Source organism: Tiliqua scincoides, chromosome 4 (assembly GCF_035046505.1).
Source record: "Tiliqua scincoides isolate rTilSci1 chromosome 4, rTilSci1.hap2, whole genome shotgun sequence".
Classification (NCBI taxonomy): domain Eukaryota; kingdom Metazoa; phylum Chordata; class Lepidosauria; order Squamata; family Scincidae; genus Tiliqua; species Tiliqua scincoides.
Window position 1 is genome coordinate 190,107,131 of NC_089824.1, and position 15,595 is coordinate 190,122,725.

Consider the following 15,595-nt stretch of genomic DNA (forward strand, 5'->3'; position numbering starts at 1 on the left):
TAAAAATAAATGAATATGTAAAGAATTGTTTCAGTAAAGAATTGTCTCTTTTTGTTTGGGGGGGGTGACATGGCAGCAGAATCGAGGTAGGCATTTTCCAGTTTTTTTGCACGCCAAGCCCAAAAGGTTCACTGTCCTAAGGGTTCTGTGGTGTTCCTCTACTTGTAAAATGTGTATATAAGTCCTCTGAGTGAAACAGAGTAGAAATTTTTTGTGTCATGTATAGAGGTTGTGTTCTAGTTTCTTTTCTTAGATATTACCTAGTTCTGCAGGTTTTTATACTTGTTTCCAGTATGTCTGAGATGCAAGTAAAGAAATTGAGAGAAGGCAAACACAGTGATGATCAAGAGAACTTCTGACTAGGAGGGACTAGTCACGCTGTTCTAGATGCCTTGCCTTGCCTTGCCTCTGTTGGCTGAGTTGGGCAGAGCAAGCTCTTTTCCCCACCCACACCTTGCTTATAACGCATGTTAACTTTTCCTTCTCAGTGTCCATCTGCTTACCAGGGTCCTATTTACAGCTTGTTAAGCTGTGCATTGACTCTAGTAGATTGCAAGATTGTCTGTCTGAGCCCAGGTGGAACCAACAATAAATTAAGGAAAATGTGGCTTGATGAAGAGTTGAACTATGTGTTTGGTGCTCCTGAAGATGTGGGAATGGATTTTCTTTGAGAAAGTGTATTGTTGATGCTGAAATGAGCTGTGTCATTCCTCTGAAATATCAATGGGGGCGGGGGGGGGGAAGGCTGCAATGCGATCCCCAGGATCATGTCACTAAAAGGGATGCAGGGACTGGCATACACTTATGAGTCCCTGCTGCAGCCTGTTGGGGGTGTGGGGAGCCCTGCGCAACTGTCTGCAAGGCTCCCCAGCCTTCCCAAAGTGAAAATGGAGTGTTCACGCCCACCTCAGCAAAACTGGAAGTGGAGCATGATCACTCTGCTTTCACTTTTTGAAGACTGGGGAGCCCTGTGGAGTGACTTGATCCTGGGGATTGCATAGCTGCTTCCCCCTGCTCCTGCCCCTTAAGGGGGCAGAGTCCAGGGTCCTCAGGCGGGGGCTTCATGATGCCCTAGTTTAAGAAGCCCTGCCTTAACAGGTGACTGGTGGGTCACATGACTAAAGTCTCTCCATCCAGTTTTCAATTGGTTGTCCATGCAGGCTGCCCTGTGACTAAATGCATGTAGAGAGGTTAAGTGTTTACTTCAGTCTGGTGCACATTTAAACATGCGGTGCTCTCTTTTCTAGTGCAAGGAAGGTGATGTATCATGACTGATAATGTTAAAAGTTCCATATTTAAAAGTTAAAAGTCTCCTGTATTGACAATGGAGAGGACAAATCCTGTAAATACAAGTGCTTGTTTGTTTGCTTTATTGATTGATACTTGCAGCCTATTTCTTTAGCTTAGGGCAGGCAATGAAATGACATTTAATACATACACATAGAGATGAAACCCTCCCTATTTCAGTACTTCTTTTTCTTCTCCTAATGACTGTCTTCCAAAGTGTTTGTCTTGCTCCCACCTCCAGCACACCTGATCTTCTTCAGTTATCACTTTTGCAGGGTCTGAGGCCTGCTGGCATGATTCAGGAAAGTTGTCATTGCATTATTTTGGTTGTTCTGTTTGGTGCTGGTGGTTTGTGTTGGTTTTTTTTAATTGCCTTTTTTATTGTGGTTTTAAAAAATTATATTTCTCTTTTCTTGGTTGCTTATCAATCTTCTAATAAGTAAAACAAAGTTACAGGCAGACCCAATTCTTCTCCAGCCCAGAACTGTGTGTATTGCACACCAGCACAGAAAAAGTGTAGAATGTGCAATTTTCCAGCCCCTATATGGTGCAGAGATTGGCCTGAAAGTGTGCGTGCCATGCATTCTAAAACTGAAGATGATTTCCTATGATCAGGGGGTGGAACTTTAGTGTTCCCTGTGTAACTTCTTGCCCCTTTTCATGAATGGCTAGATGAGTTTTTTTTTTAAAAGCAAATTTGCTTTATTTACCTAACTTAGGGCGCAGTCCTAACCCACTTTCCAGCACCAACATAAGGGCAATGCAGCTCTGAGGTAAGGGAACAAACATTCCCTTTGAGGAGGGCTCTGTGAGTGCCACCCAACTGCAGGATGCAACACATGTCCCATTAGCACCACTATGTCAGTGATACCAATATGCCCAGCTCACAATATGGAAATATCCCAAGATGCCCAGTTCACCCATAAGGCTCTTCTCTGACCAAAAGCCAGCATCTAAAATCCCTCTTAGAGAACAGGCTAACTGTGGTATACGTTCACAAGGGTAAACAGAAAGTCATAAATAAGAGCCATAAACAAATAAAAGGGATGCATAGAGTACCAGATCCTTTGTAATGGATATCTCTGTGAACAAATTGCCGATGGTCTGAACCAGCGTTGGTTGGAAGTTAGGTCCATGTAGTGCTAGACTTGCGTGAGCTTGTCCAGTGGATGTGTTGGTTGGAGTTAGCTGCACTGACCCTGCTTTGGAGCTCACTGCAGATGATAATGATAAAGCACTCATGATTTCTGAGTATAAAGCAGCACCACTATGTCAGTGTTGGAATGTTGGTTAGGATTGTTGGTTGGGCCTTAAACAGTTAAATTTGTATAATTTTTACGATTTTGCAACATTTGGCTTTTCTTTGGGCAAAATTTATAGTATTGATGGATTACAATTAAATTTTAAAATGCAGTGTACATGCAGATGCCTGCTCCAGTCTTATTTCCCCTGGACTAGCATTTCTGTGCGCATGCTTCTTTCCTACCCCCGCCATTAAGCTGCTGTTTTGTTTTGAGTTGGCACAAATAGCCATATATCCCTCTTTGTTTCCCAGTCGTGAAGGAGAGGTAGGGTGTGGATGAAGGGACTGCAGAGAACACAAGGCTGGTTGACTTCCTAGAAGCCCTGGATCGCATCCTGAGCCTGCCTGCTAGGCTTTGTATCTCTTCTATTCCTGAGGCAGTGAAGTGAGAATACAGCCGAGCTGTTTTCCTGCTTTGCCGTACTAGAGTTTCAGCTTGGCTTCCCACAGCAAACACACACACCCCTCGCATGAGAGCTCAGCAGCTGCAGCACAGACGTAAACAGAACTTGCTGCAGAAGACTGGGGGGGGGGGGGGGAAGGTTTATTTTCTTCTTATTTGGAACTGCTGAGTTATCTCTGTCAGTACCACAAAACACACCTGTCCCTCTCTCCTTTCAAGCGTTTTAGCAAATTCCAGGCAAGGGGAGGAGACATTCCTCTGTAGAACTGCATGGCATGGCTGGCTGCATCTTTCACAGAGAATCCCTCCCTGCCTCCCACTCCCCTTCAGACCACAGGAATGTTGTTGTTGGAGTTCCCACTGGCCTGCACCACAGATACCTTGCTGCTTTCCTTGCCAAGATGTGTCCAATAGAGGAGCCCTAGCTACGAACAAAAGCTGATAAGGCTGGCTTTCTGCACAGTTAAGAGATGCTCTGTGCATCTCTGCTAACTTTGAGGAATTGGAGAAGGGCATTCGATGAAAGCACCAGGACAGGTGGTGATGCTTCTAGTTCTTTATCTTAATTAAGAGCCCCCTTGTCCTCCAAAATCTCTTCTGTCACAGCTACAGCTGCAAGCACTGGTACTTTGCCTGTCCTAACCTTCTCTTTTGCATATAGAAAGCAATTTGAATAATGTGGGGCAGTTTTTCTCACACTGAGGGTTGCATTGAAAATACCTTGTAAGCCCTAAATACCATATGTAAATGTGTAACTTGTTACTTTAAAATGTTATCTAATTTTTAGAAATGTATCGGCTGCCTTCTTGCAACACAATTGGAACAGCTAGTGATAAATATAACAAGACTTAAAACAATAGAACAGTGAGAAGGGGGGGGGAACCCAGCAGCAACAAAAATACCAACAATTTAATATCTGAAATAAGGAACCAATTAAAAAAGGGCAACTGGGAAGACACACTGAAAATCCACAGTCAACCACTGCAAAGACACACTCAGATTGCCAAGTAATGAAATATAAGTCATTATGGGGCCAGGCAGATTTATAGAACTTGGGTGTCACAGCTAAAAAGACTTTGGCTGCCATCCTAACCACACTTTCCTGAGAGTAAGCTCCATTAAACACAATAGGACTTACTTCTGAGTAGACCTGGTTAGGATAGTGCCCTTTGTCATTCAAAAAGGCTGTTGCATTTTAGTTGGTGAGGAAACATGGAAAGCTCAGGTGTTGAGCGGAAAGTATGCGGAGCAGTATATAGGAGGAGATACTCCTTCAAGCACCCAGTCCTCAAGACATTTATGACTTTAAAAGGTAAGGACAAGCACCTTGGAATGAACAGTTAGCCATTTCAGATAAAACAGGATCAGAGTCGTGTGCTTTATCCAACCAAAAATAGTCTGATTGGAAGCATTTTAGTTGCATATAACAATTTTTTTTGCATGTTGTTCTTATGAACATGTAGCCACAGTTCTTCATCTTTTCTTGTTTGGGAAGGCTGGTCCTGGGCTTGTAAGGTCTAAACCAGAATTTAAATGGTTGCTGCATGACTTTGTCCCACTATTAGGGTTGCAACATTAAAATACACAAGTGATGTAACTGACTGACTGCAGTTCTAGTATGCATTGATGTTGGCATGGCAATGAAGGGCACATCTAGTGTTATACTCGTAATCTTTGAATAGCCATTAAGTTACTTCCATTGTGAGAAGTAAAAAAAGTGAGATATTGAAGCACTTCATTAGAGTCTGTGCATGAGTGGGCTGACTTACTTTTGGATTCGTGTTCTCCTGTTTTGCCTTGTTAGTATCAGCTCTGGTCTCCTTACCTCCAAGCTGCTGGGGGACTTGTGGGGGGGGGGGAGCTGCTGACCCAGTCCATGGATAAGTGATTCAGCAGATATGGGATTCTTGGATGTGTCCGTCCCACCCCGTATTTGTCATGGAAGTGATTGCATGTGGATTTCATTGAATAATGTTGTAACATTGCAGTCAGTCCAAGTACTGCAAGCAACCGTAACTTTTGTTCATCAATATGGAATGTACAGTATAAGTAGATGACCTGTTGGAGACAACGTAAAGGGGAAATGGGGGCTCAGGATGCCACCTAAAGTATGTTAGTGGAGGGTGTCATTGGCTTACTAACACTTCAATTCTGTACACTCTTATCTGAGAGTAAACCCCATTAAATGCAGTGGGATTTACTTCTTAGTAAAAATATGTAGAACTGTGCTGTTAGTGACTTGGTTTGTGTATAGAATTGAACAAATAAGATGATAGCAGTGGAGGAAAATGTGAAATGAATGAAAATAAAAGGCTGGATGGAACGGAACCTGCACTGGAAATAGTTCATCTGTTCACAACTCTCTTCTTCCTTAGAGCCTAATCCTGAGCTCTTCATCATTGGTGATACAAGCGTACTGTTGGCACTGGGTATTTTAAATGTGTTGTAAAGCACGTTTATGGCACCCTGGGAGTATTTAACGCCAGTGCCAGTTGGCGCAGAACCCCAGTGTGGCAGGGATTGCTGACCACCGCTCCTGTAGTGCTGGCTGGAGGTAAGACCTTTTGGGGTGGGGGAGGTGGGAAGTGGGCAGAACAGAGCAGAGGGAGGGGAGGATCAGGACTGGGAGGGGGGTTGGGACCAGCAGAGGAGGTCTCCACTAGATCCTGCGCTCCATGTTGGGCTGAAAAACCCAACACGGAGCTCCACGAGTCTGCGCTGGCAAGATAGCTGGTGCAGACAGGAGGAGACCCATTGCGGGGCCTGCACTCTTACTCGGGGGAAGGGGATGAATGTCCCCTACCCCCGAGGAGACATCCTGTGGCTGTCACAATGCCCATAGGATGCAGCAGTAGCCATTTTGGTGCCGCTGCTCCTCTGGGCATCAGGCAGTTTAGGATTGGGCTGTAAATCCTGTTCTAAAATTTGAGGCTGTCCAAAATTAAAAAAAAATTACCTAAAACGAAACCAAAATGAAAGCAGTAAAGTTTAGCTTTGCATTCATTTAATTATCATAAAGTTGATTTTAGCCAAGTGGGAAAATAAACTTGGACGTAGAGATTTGTACTTGAAGAAGAACCCAGTGAAAACTTGTAAGAGTCTCTGTGGAGTGTGAACAAATCCCATTCTGATAGACCATATTGGGGGCAGGGGGTGGCAGTATCAGATAGGCAGGACCTGAACAGTTAGGACTATAGGTCAGGGGTGCCCAAACCCCGGCCCGGGGGCCACTTGTGGCCCTCGAGGTCTCTCAATGCGGCCCTCAGGGAGCCCCCAGTCTCCAATGAGCCTCTGGCCCTCTGGAGATTTGTTGAAGCCCGCACTGGCCCGACACAACTTCTCTCAGCGTGAGGGCGACTGTTTGACCTCTTGTGTGAGCTGTGGGATGAGAGCTCCCTCCACTGCTTGCTCTTTCATATTTGTGACGCAGCAGCGGCAGCAAAGGAAAGGCCAGCTTTGCTTTGTACAAGGCCTTTTATAGGCATTGAGCTATTGCAAGACCTTCATTCATTCATATAAGTTCATCTTTAATATATTCATTTATGTAAACTTATGTAAATTTATTCAAATTTTATATGTAAATTAATTCTTTTTTCCCCCGGCCCCCGACACAGTGTCAGAGAGCTGATGTGGCCCTCCTGCCAAAAACTTTGGACACCCCTGCTATAGGTCAATGTCAGCTCGTTTATTTGTGTGCCAAAGACAAAAAGAAGCCAGTACATATACTGGAGAATTTGTGCAATCTGCTTGCAGTGACTTGTGTCTTTCAGAAGTGGAGAGGTCACGTTTTACAACCTCTGAAAGCTTCTGAGCATTCCCGGTTTGGTGGCTGTTAGTGATGGATTCTTTGCTGCATCCCAAAAGCTGCTGTCTGTGATATTTTTACTTTTCTGGTCACTTAGGGAGATTGGATTTTGACTGAATGCTAGTATTTCCTAACTTTTGGAAGAGTTTCTGAGAAAGAAGTCACGGGTGCAGTTGAATACTGACTCCCATTGGTGCTTTATTTGAGAGGGTAGTTTGACTCTTGATGGGAAATAAGTATGATCTCTTGCAGTCAAGAATGAATGGTGCCAGCTGTTGATTGGATGGCAAAGCGTCTGCAAACCCATGAACTGGCATTAAGATTGCTGCCATAAAGCAAAGTCAACAGTTTTATGGACACAACCAATTTAGCAGCTTGTAAAAGTAGGTTTTAAAGCTCTTGTGAGTGTTTTTAAGGTGACCTAATCAGAAATAGGCAAAGAGCAGGATATTGTGTGGGATGTCCACGGCAAGGGCTGTCTGTGCAGCTATTGCTGCTATTGCTATTTTATTCCAGTGTTTTTTTACTGCTTTACACATATTCTGTTGCTTTTTCAAGCATCATTTAGGACTGTTTAAGCCCACTAAGTTTTGGAGATGACCTGAAGTGTGTGGGAAACAGTGGTGAAGCTAAGGGGGGTACAGGGCCCCAGGTTCCACACCTTGAGGTGTGTCAAAAAGCCTACTTATCTCCACAATACAGTACTTTCTCCTGCATCCCACTCGTGGGCTCTTGGAGCAGTTGCAAGCTGTTCTGAGCAGCTGACTGCTTTTTTTTTGCTTTTATTTCCCATGAAAAAAACAGTTGACCACTCAGAAAGGTGCTCAATCGCTCTGATTGCCTGTGACCCTAAAGTAATTGGTGTCACCACAGTTGCGTCCAGATCAGACATTTCGGGGAGGGGCATCGACAGACACAGCCCCAGGTACTAGAAGGGCTAGTTACACCACTGGTGGGAAACATTACTGTATTTGTACAAACCATTCACACATCTGGCTAACTAGGGAAATGTCATAACACTTGCATGCTTTGCATGCAGAAGGTCTCATTCCATCCATGGCATCACTGGGATGTGTGTATAGGTATCAACAAAGGATTTCAGATAGCAGGGCTGGGAAAAACTTCTGCTGAGATTCTGGTATCTTCTGCAAGTGAAAGTAGATGATACCAGGCACAGTGAACCAAATGTCAGGCTCTGTGTAAAACTGAATTGTATGTTATTTGGGCTGGATCTGATCGAATATTTTCTGGTGTGTGTGTGTATATGTGTAAAAGGAGTGAGAGGGTAGGCTGAGCATCTGGCTGTTTACCTTGGCCATTGCAGAACAACTGCAAATATTATGAGTCAGAGCCCCAAAAGGAAGACATTGGTTTTCAAAATCTAGAGATTAAAAATAACTTTTTAATATTTTTATCCTTCTGGTTTAAGCCTTCAGAGCATTTTTTTAAATCCCTGACAAGAGAGCTAAAAAAGTCACCAGGCATTCATCAGCTGGCCCCTTAAGGAAGTGTCTAACATTGCAAGTCCAACAGTTGTGTTAATTGGAAACATTGCAGATGTACAGTGAGATGTGGATATTTGGATTTTTGGCATAGTGGCACCTAGGACATGGGAGCTAAAACCATGGCAAAATAATTGTTGAAAAGGATCTGGACAATAAGTGAAAAAAGCCAGATGATAACAAAAGCACTTGTACTGTTTGAGAAGCCAAGGACTTCTGCATTTTCCAGCCAGTCAATAGATGCACAAATGTCAAAAAAAGTAAAACTCTTCTATGTCAAACAGAAAAGTATCCAAAGAGTTGTGCTGCTGGATGTTCCACTTTGAAGGCAAGGCTAAGCAAAGTATCTTTCAATGTGTGTGCAAAGGTAGCATTTCTCTCTTTTAAAGATATTTACACCTGTGATATTTATAGTTAACGTACATCATTGTAAGGGTTTAGTTTTCTGTGGTACTTGAGAATACAGATTTTAGATAAGTAATGACAGAAAATCCTTGCTGTCCTTAGCTCCAGGTGGCCCCTAAGGGCATAAGGAGAGTCCTGTTGGGTCAGACCAAGGTTCATGTAACCCAGAATCCTATTTCCTGCATTGGCCAACCACTGTGAAGATGTCCCTGGGATGCCTAGAAGCAAAACGGCCCTTTCAAACTGGCTTCTTAGCAGCCAGTATTCATATATAGCAGGGGTTCTCACACATTAAGCACCAGGGCCCACTTTTTAGATGGAGAATCTGTCAGGACACACCGGAAGTGATGTCGTGACTGGAAGTGATGTCATCAAGCAGGAACATTTTTTGCAATCCTAGGCTGCAATCCTACCCACGCTTATCCAGGAGTAATTCCCATTTACTATCGTTAAAAGAATATATATAGTAACTTGTTAAAAGTACAGGTCTGTAACATTTCCCCAAATACAGTCATATTAGACCTGGTAGCATCAGGTCTAATATATGAAAAATAAAATATTGAAATGAATGGGGACCCACTTGAAATTGGCTCGTGAACCCACCTAGTGGGTCTTGACCCACTGTTTGAGAAACACTGATATACAGTACTCTGGCAGTGTGATTGGCAGGTTATTTCATGTATGTGTTATCTTAAACAACCTTTTAAGGGAAGAGTGAATTGTGGTTCTTCCAGACCTCTTTCCTAATCAAGTGCCAAAGGTCTTGTCATGGGAAGGATAGGGGTCACACTTCCTCACTCCTCATGCCCTGGGAAATAATATGAGATTGTTCTAAATCAGTGGTTCCCAAACATTTTAGCATCAGGACCCACTTTTTAAAATGACATTTTGGCAGGAGGGCCATATCATCTCTCTGACACTATATTGGGGGGCCAGGGGAAAAATAATTTATATTTAAAAGTTGAATAAATTTACATAAATGAAAACATTAGAGACGGAAATTATATGAATGAATTTTGCTGAGCTTATTTATAATACACATGAGAACAGTAATGCAGGCATGTAGAACCACAGGAGAGCTATGAACTGTTTGTCACATACCACTTGCGCAGTGTAAACATATGGACCAACCCAGACCAAGCCAGAAACACATGGAGACATAAGTAGTTGTGGACCAGCACAGGCTCCAACAGTCTGATGGGCTCATTGGAGTCTGGGAGCTCTCTGCAGGCTGGATTGGGGGTCCCTGAAGGCTGCAAATAGACCCCAGGCTGGGGTTTGCCCACACTTGGTCCACAGAGATCCACCTAGCTTCAGTAGACTAAAAAAATTCACTTTACCAGCCACTAAAGCCTCTTAAAATCCTTTTTGCTATACTATTCATTTTCTGGACAGTTTGTTGAGCTCCATGTACATCAGATCGGGACCATTCTGGTAGCCTTGCATTTTCCTTCACCTGGCCTTCAATAAGAGCAAAGGATCATTCGCCTACTTGTGAGATTCATTTTCCATAGGGCTCAATACATTTTTCTTATTAGCTATTAGCTTGTCAGTTTTGCAACCCACCAACAATCAGGTGGCAACCCCATTTTTAGAAATGGACTATGTCAGAATGCCTAATGCAAGGGAGGGTACCAGGATGCAGGTCTCTTGTTGTCTTGTGTGCTCTTGTGGCATTTGGTGGGCCACTGTGAGATACAGGAAGCTGGACTAGATGGGCCTGTGGCCTGATCCAGCAGGGTTGATGTTCTCACTGGTGGGTCCTGACCCAAAGTTTGGGAACCACTGTTCAAAATCACAGGAATTACCTATGTCCTCTCAGACTGCAAAAGAATGGCATAACCAAGAGTCCTCCTGCCCTTCTGGGCTGTTGCATTTGTACTGGTATGTTGTGTACTGGTCAGCTTTGTGCATCTCTACTGCAGATGGCTAGTCATGAGTACGCCTGAGGGGTTCATTCTCTCTCTTTTGGCTGCCGTCTTCTGCCTTATGAAGTTCAACAGAATATATCTTTTACAGATGATTACGCTGTCTGAGAATTCCTGGCTTCCAAATTTCACCTCACTGCCTGGTGGCAATTCTTCTTCCTCATAGGATTATTTTTAATTTCTCTTACTGCCAGATGTTCTTTGGGGCAGAGTTACTATAGCTGCAGAACTTTCCTTGAGGACAGTGCCTATGAGTGTAGACTAGACATGGAAAACATCTGGAAATTTTGAATGAGGGAGGGAAATCTGTTGTTTTCTTCAGGAAGAAAAATCCCCAGAAAATATCAATTGCCTACCTCTTACTCTTACTTCAGTGAACTCAGTTCACTGAGTGTTGTTATTTTTGGTATATTTAGGTTTGGCCTCTCACTTTGTTACAGTTCTAACAAATCTAGTGTTCTAAATGCTTTGATTAATTGACCAGGTATTTGTTGACTAGTGATGACATAGATGCTATTTAGCTAGTGCATGTTTCTGAATTTTAACTTTCCCTGGAGAGAAACCAAAGTGGGTGTGACTGCTTAATCAAGTGGTTTTCTAATTCCTCTGGAGTAAGTCTCCAGACTTACTTGGCCAGGGAGATGTGAAGGCAGTGATGAGATCCCCAGGATTGTGCTACTGCTCGGGGCTTTTTTTTTTACTTAAAGGAGGGCACCTCCTGGAGGGTTTCCTATGGGTTTCCTATGACCTTTTCCCCTTGTTCAAACCCTTCTGTTTCTGGAGTATCAAACCTATTTATGTGCAAAGCAGTTTTCCAAACAGAGTACAATTGTGATGCAAGTTTACAACCAGTCACAGTGGATTTGCTTTAATGCGATTTTTGCCATCCACTTGAGTTCTGGGAATGGAATCTTTGTGAATACCGAGAATCAATCTGTACATGTGATTGAAGTGGGGAAAAAATAAAATCTTCCTCCAATTATCCATTCCTATGTCTTCCTCCACTGTGTTGAGTGTTAGATTGTATACTCTTCAGGGTAGGGTGGCCTGTCTTTTTAATGCTACTCTGAAAAGGGCACACTGATAGTGCTATACAAATAAGAGTTCAGTCTCATCCTCCTCCTCCTCTACTTTCTCCTTTCTTTCAGATTCTGGCTTGGTAGAACTTGAAAGAGACTTCCCCAAATTGGACACTGAGGCACACTTGTGCCACGTGTGTTTGAAGCTATGCTGCATTGTGGACAATGTAAAAATCCCTGTTTCTTTTTCTTTTTGTAATGAGAACAAAACAATGAAGGCACCTCATTTGATAAGTTTAAATTACACACAGTTCATTAACAAATGACTTTCAGAATCACCGTATATTGAGACAGTGGGCAAGGAAATAGGTATCTGAATCTTCTCATAGGAACTGAAGACTTTGTCTTGAGGCAAGTAGCAGGTACTTTAACAGCACAGAATCTAAGTGTGTTTACTTAGAAGTAAGTCCCATTGAGTCCAAAGGAACTAGTTCCCTACTGAGTGTCTAGTCCTATGGTGCCCACTGATGTCCACTAGAGACCCTGTGCCAACTGGTGTGGGCTTCTCCACTGGCGCTGTGTATCTCCCGGTGGCAGCGGCAAAGTGCCTTATGGCACTTTTGTGACACCCACCCCTGGCACTGTAGCCCTAGTGTCGGCGGTGGGTGTCGCAAAAGTGCCACAAGGCACTTTGCTACTGCCACCAGAAGACACCAACTCTGGTGGAGAGGCCCACACCAGTTGGCTCTGGGCCTCTCTGCTGGATGGATGCAGAAAAGGAACACTGGCTAGTGAGTTCCCCTCTAGACAGAAGGAAGGTGGAGAGGGGGCAAAACCGGGCAGAGGGAAGGCAGGCCTGGGCGGAGGGTGGGGACAGTGGCAGAGGCTGCCACAAAATCCTGTCACCGCTCCTGAGCCATGGGAGCCTGACATGGGTCTTCTTGGTTCTGTGCCAGCTCAGGACCTGGCACAGATCTGAGTAGATCGATTGGGGCCGCTGGAATTTTACATGGGGTAAGGGAACTGATGTTTTCTTATCCCATGGAGTCCTCCTGCAACTGCCCTGGTCCCACAGCTTACAGCAGTGGCTGTTTCAACATTGCTACACCATGTTGTGCCAGGTTAGCATAGGATTGGCCTCCTGTTTTAGGGTTGCAGCCTTTGGTTATGCAGAATAACCAATAATAACCAGCCTCACTACTTCTCAGTGCTCACTCCACAATAAAACAATTTGTTTTCTCCCAGTTAGTAATAGTGGTTTGCTTTACAGAAGTAGCTTGCTGCAAGTCGGGAACAATGGTTTGCTTTTCTTTATTTATTTCATGGGTTTTTATTGTGCCTTTTGTGTAATTGCAGCATGACAGTCAGCAAAAATAGGAATAAAACGTTGCTAAAATCCAATACCAGATAACACTGCAATACAAATTCATGTCAAACTTTTGTATTAAAAACAGCGGAAAGGAATCACCTGAAACATTTTCAGATACTTTTAGAACTGTATGTATGCCCTACCCCTCCACTTCAAACACACTGTTGACTTCTCTCATGTCTTAGCACAGGACTCTCCAGACTCCAGCCCCATGGGCCAGATCCAGCACCCTGCCTAAGCCCTCCCCCCCATGAATGACACTTACTATACTGCAGGGAAACATCTGTAAAGCCCCTCTGTGCACCCCCAGTTTTCATTCAGCCAGCTGCGTCTGCCCGGGCCTGCTGGGGTGTCAAAAGCTGGAAGTGGCTGGCCGGTGCAAAGACTGGGAAGGCACAGAGGGGCTTTGTGGATGCTCCCCAGCAAGTGCTGTCCACTCCGGGGAAGGCTTTCTGGCACACAGTAGTCTCCACTCTGGAGAGTAGGCAGTTTGTACGATTTTGCCGAAATATGCAAGGAACCAGCGAGGGATCACCATTAAGTTGCATATTTTAGGAATGAATTTGAATAATATTTGAGCCAAGCCTTTCTTCCCAAATCTAGCCCTGAGGGACTTGAGTAAGAAGTTATTTCATTCTTTTTCAAGTACCCCTAAAGGTCCTGTTGAGTGTCCCTGGGAGTACATGAATACCAGGTTGGGAACCACTGTTCTACTGATATGTTGCTTACAGTGCACTTACTCTGATAGTGTTAACAAAAAGGTGATGAAGACCAGAATTTAAAAAGAATAAAAATGTATCTTATGATCTTTTACTATGTTTTTAATAAATTAGAGTCTACAGTTCTTAGATAACAATTAGTGGTAGGTTATTTTTCAGGATCTGGCCTGGGGTAAAATCAGACAAAACTATAGTCAGACACCCCTCTAAGTTTAACCCTCGACTTATCCAAGGGTCATAGAAAATTCCATGATTGTTGGCTCAAAACCTGCCCTCGACTTATCTGTGGGATTGACTTATAGGTGAGTGTTTGCAGTAAGTCCTATTGTGTTCAAGGTGACTTACTTCCAGGAAAGTGTGGATAGGATTGCAGCCTTAGAGGTTGATATTGTGTGTACATATTCCCTTCTTTTTGTTCCTGAAGAGGACTCTGGGGCCTATGGTTACTCACTCAACTGGATCCCAACCCAGGACTCTCGGGCTCCTATGTCATTCCCCTGACAGAAGGTGCCACAGACAAAAAGATACATTGTACCTAAATCTCCATCTTTTCTTATACAAATCTCAGATGAGCAAATGCTGAGATGTTCACTGTGATGCAAATATGCAATACTGCACTCATGCACACATAGAAACAAACCAAATGGTGTAGCATGATTGGAATTTTAGCTGGAATGCAGAAGTTATTTGTGCATCTTCTTGCTTGCTTAGTTTGTGCAGAGCTGGCCTCTTTGAGCTTGACTGAAAAATTCTTCATTGCTTCCTGGCTGAGAAATACATAAGAGACCTTATAGACTTTCAAGGGAAACTGCTGTTGACCCTTCCATAAATACTGAGCTGCAGCTGCACAATGGAACATCAGCGGTCCTTGCATTTCTGTCCATCACTGTGTAGATCGCAGCCAGCATTGATAGTGTCTGTTCTATCAGTAGAAGTAGATTGAAGTGGATTTTGTAGATTCAGTAATTTTGTCCTGTATGTGTTATGTACTTCTGAAAATTCCCAATAGGACATAGATGGAAAGAATGCATAACTGGAGCTTGATTTTGCTTCAGCCTTGTTGGAGGAATGTGTTTTGCTTAAGAAAATAGATCTCAGAGCAACAGGTAAATGCTTCTCAGGGTGCCTACCTAGAACAATCTTAATGGTGATTCAGTTGTCCAGTGTGATAGCTCTGTTTGTTAGGAAGTGTTTGTTTCCAGCTGTGATTAATATAGCTTTGTATTGCTGTATGTTGTCTTTCTGATTTTTCATCTTAGCTGGCAAGAAAACTTATAGTTTTATTTAACAATAGCAAAAACTCCTTGAGAGAAGTATAAAATTTGCCCACTTTTAATCATGGTAATAAAATAAAATAGTCACAGCATTTATGTGATGTACTGTTGAGAATTTGCTTCTCTCCTTAAGTAAATCATAAGCTCATTTTGACAATTGGGTTGCCTCATTTGAGATTAAAGCAAGCATCTAGTCTGTGAATGTTTAATAGATGAAGAGACGAGGATCAGTCGTGGTTCAGGTTCATCATTATTTTCTAACTCCTTGATTTAGTTCCATTTCAGATGCTAAATTTAAACAGTTATTCAGTAACTGATTCAGGGTCCAGTCCTATCCAATTTTCCAGTGGTGATGCAGCTGCAGTGCAGCCCCAAAGTAAGGGAACAAATGCTCCCTTATCTTGAGGAGACCTCTGTGATTGCCCCCCCCCCCCACAGGATGTAGCACATGTTCCATTGGCATGGTTGCATCAGTGCTAGAAAGTTGGGTAGGATTTGGCCCTCAGACATTTTGAACAAGTTTTAATACAGGTTAGATACATTCCATGTGGAATAATTTCAAACTATTTTGCTTGCAGTGT

General features: G+C 43.3%; 1 protein-coding gene across 3 annotated transcripts in view; it reads left to right on the top strand.

Moving 5' to 3' along the window:
* The window catches only part of CHD6 (chromodomain helicase DNA binding protein 6), a 160,963-nt gene that overhangs the window by 28,127 nt on the left and 117,241 nt on the right, over positions 1-15,595 (top strand). Inside the window, exon 1 of one of the 3 annotated variants that reach the window (XM_066625301.1) lies at positions 5,450-5,547. The exons of the other annotated variants lie outside the window; for them this stretch is intronic. The gene's annotated coding sequence lies outside the window, so the exon portion shown is untranslated. Of the gene's footprint in view, positions 1-5,449; positions 5,548-15,595 lie in introns of those variants that run through there. 3 annotated transcript variants of the gene reach the window in all.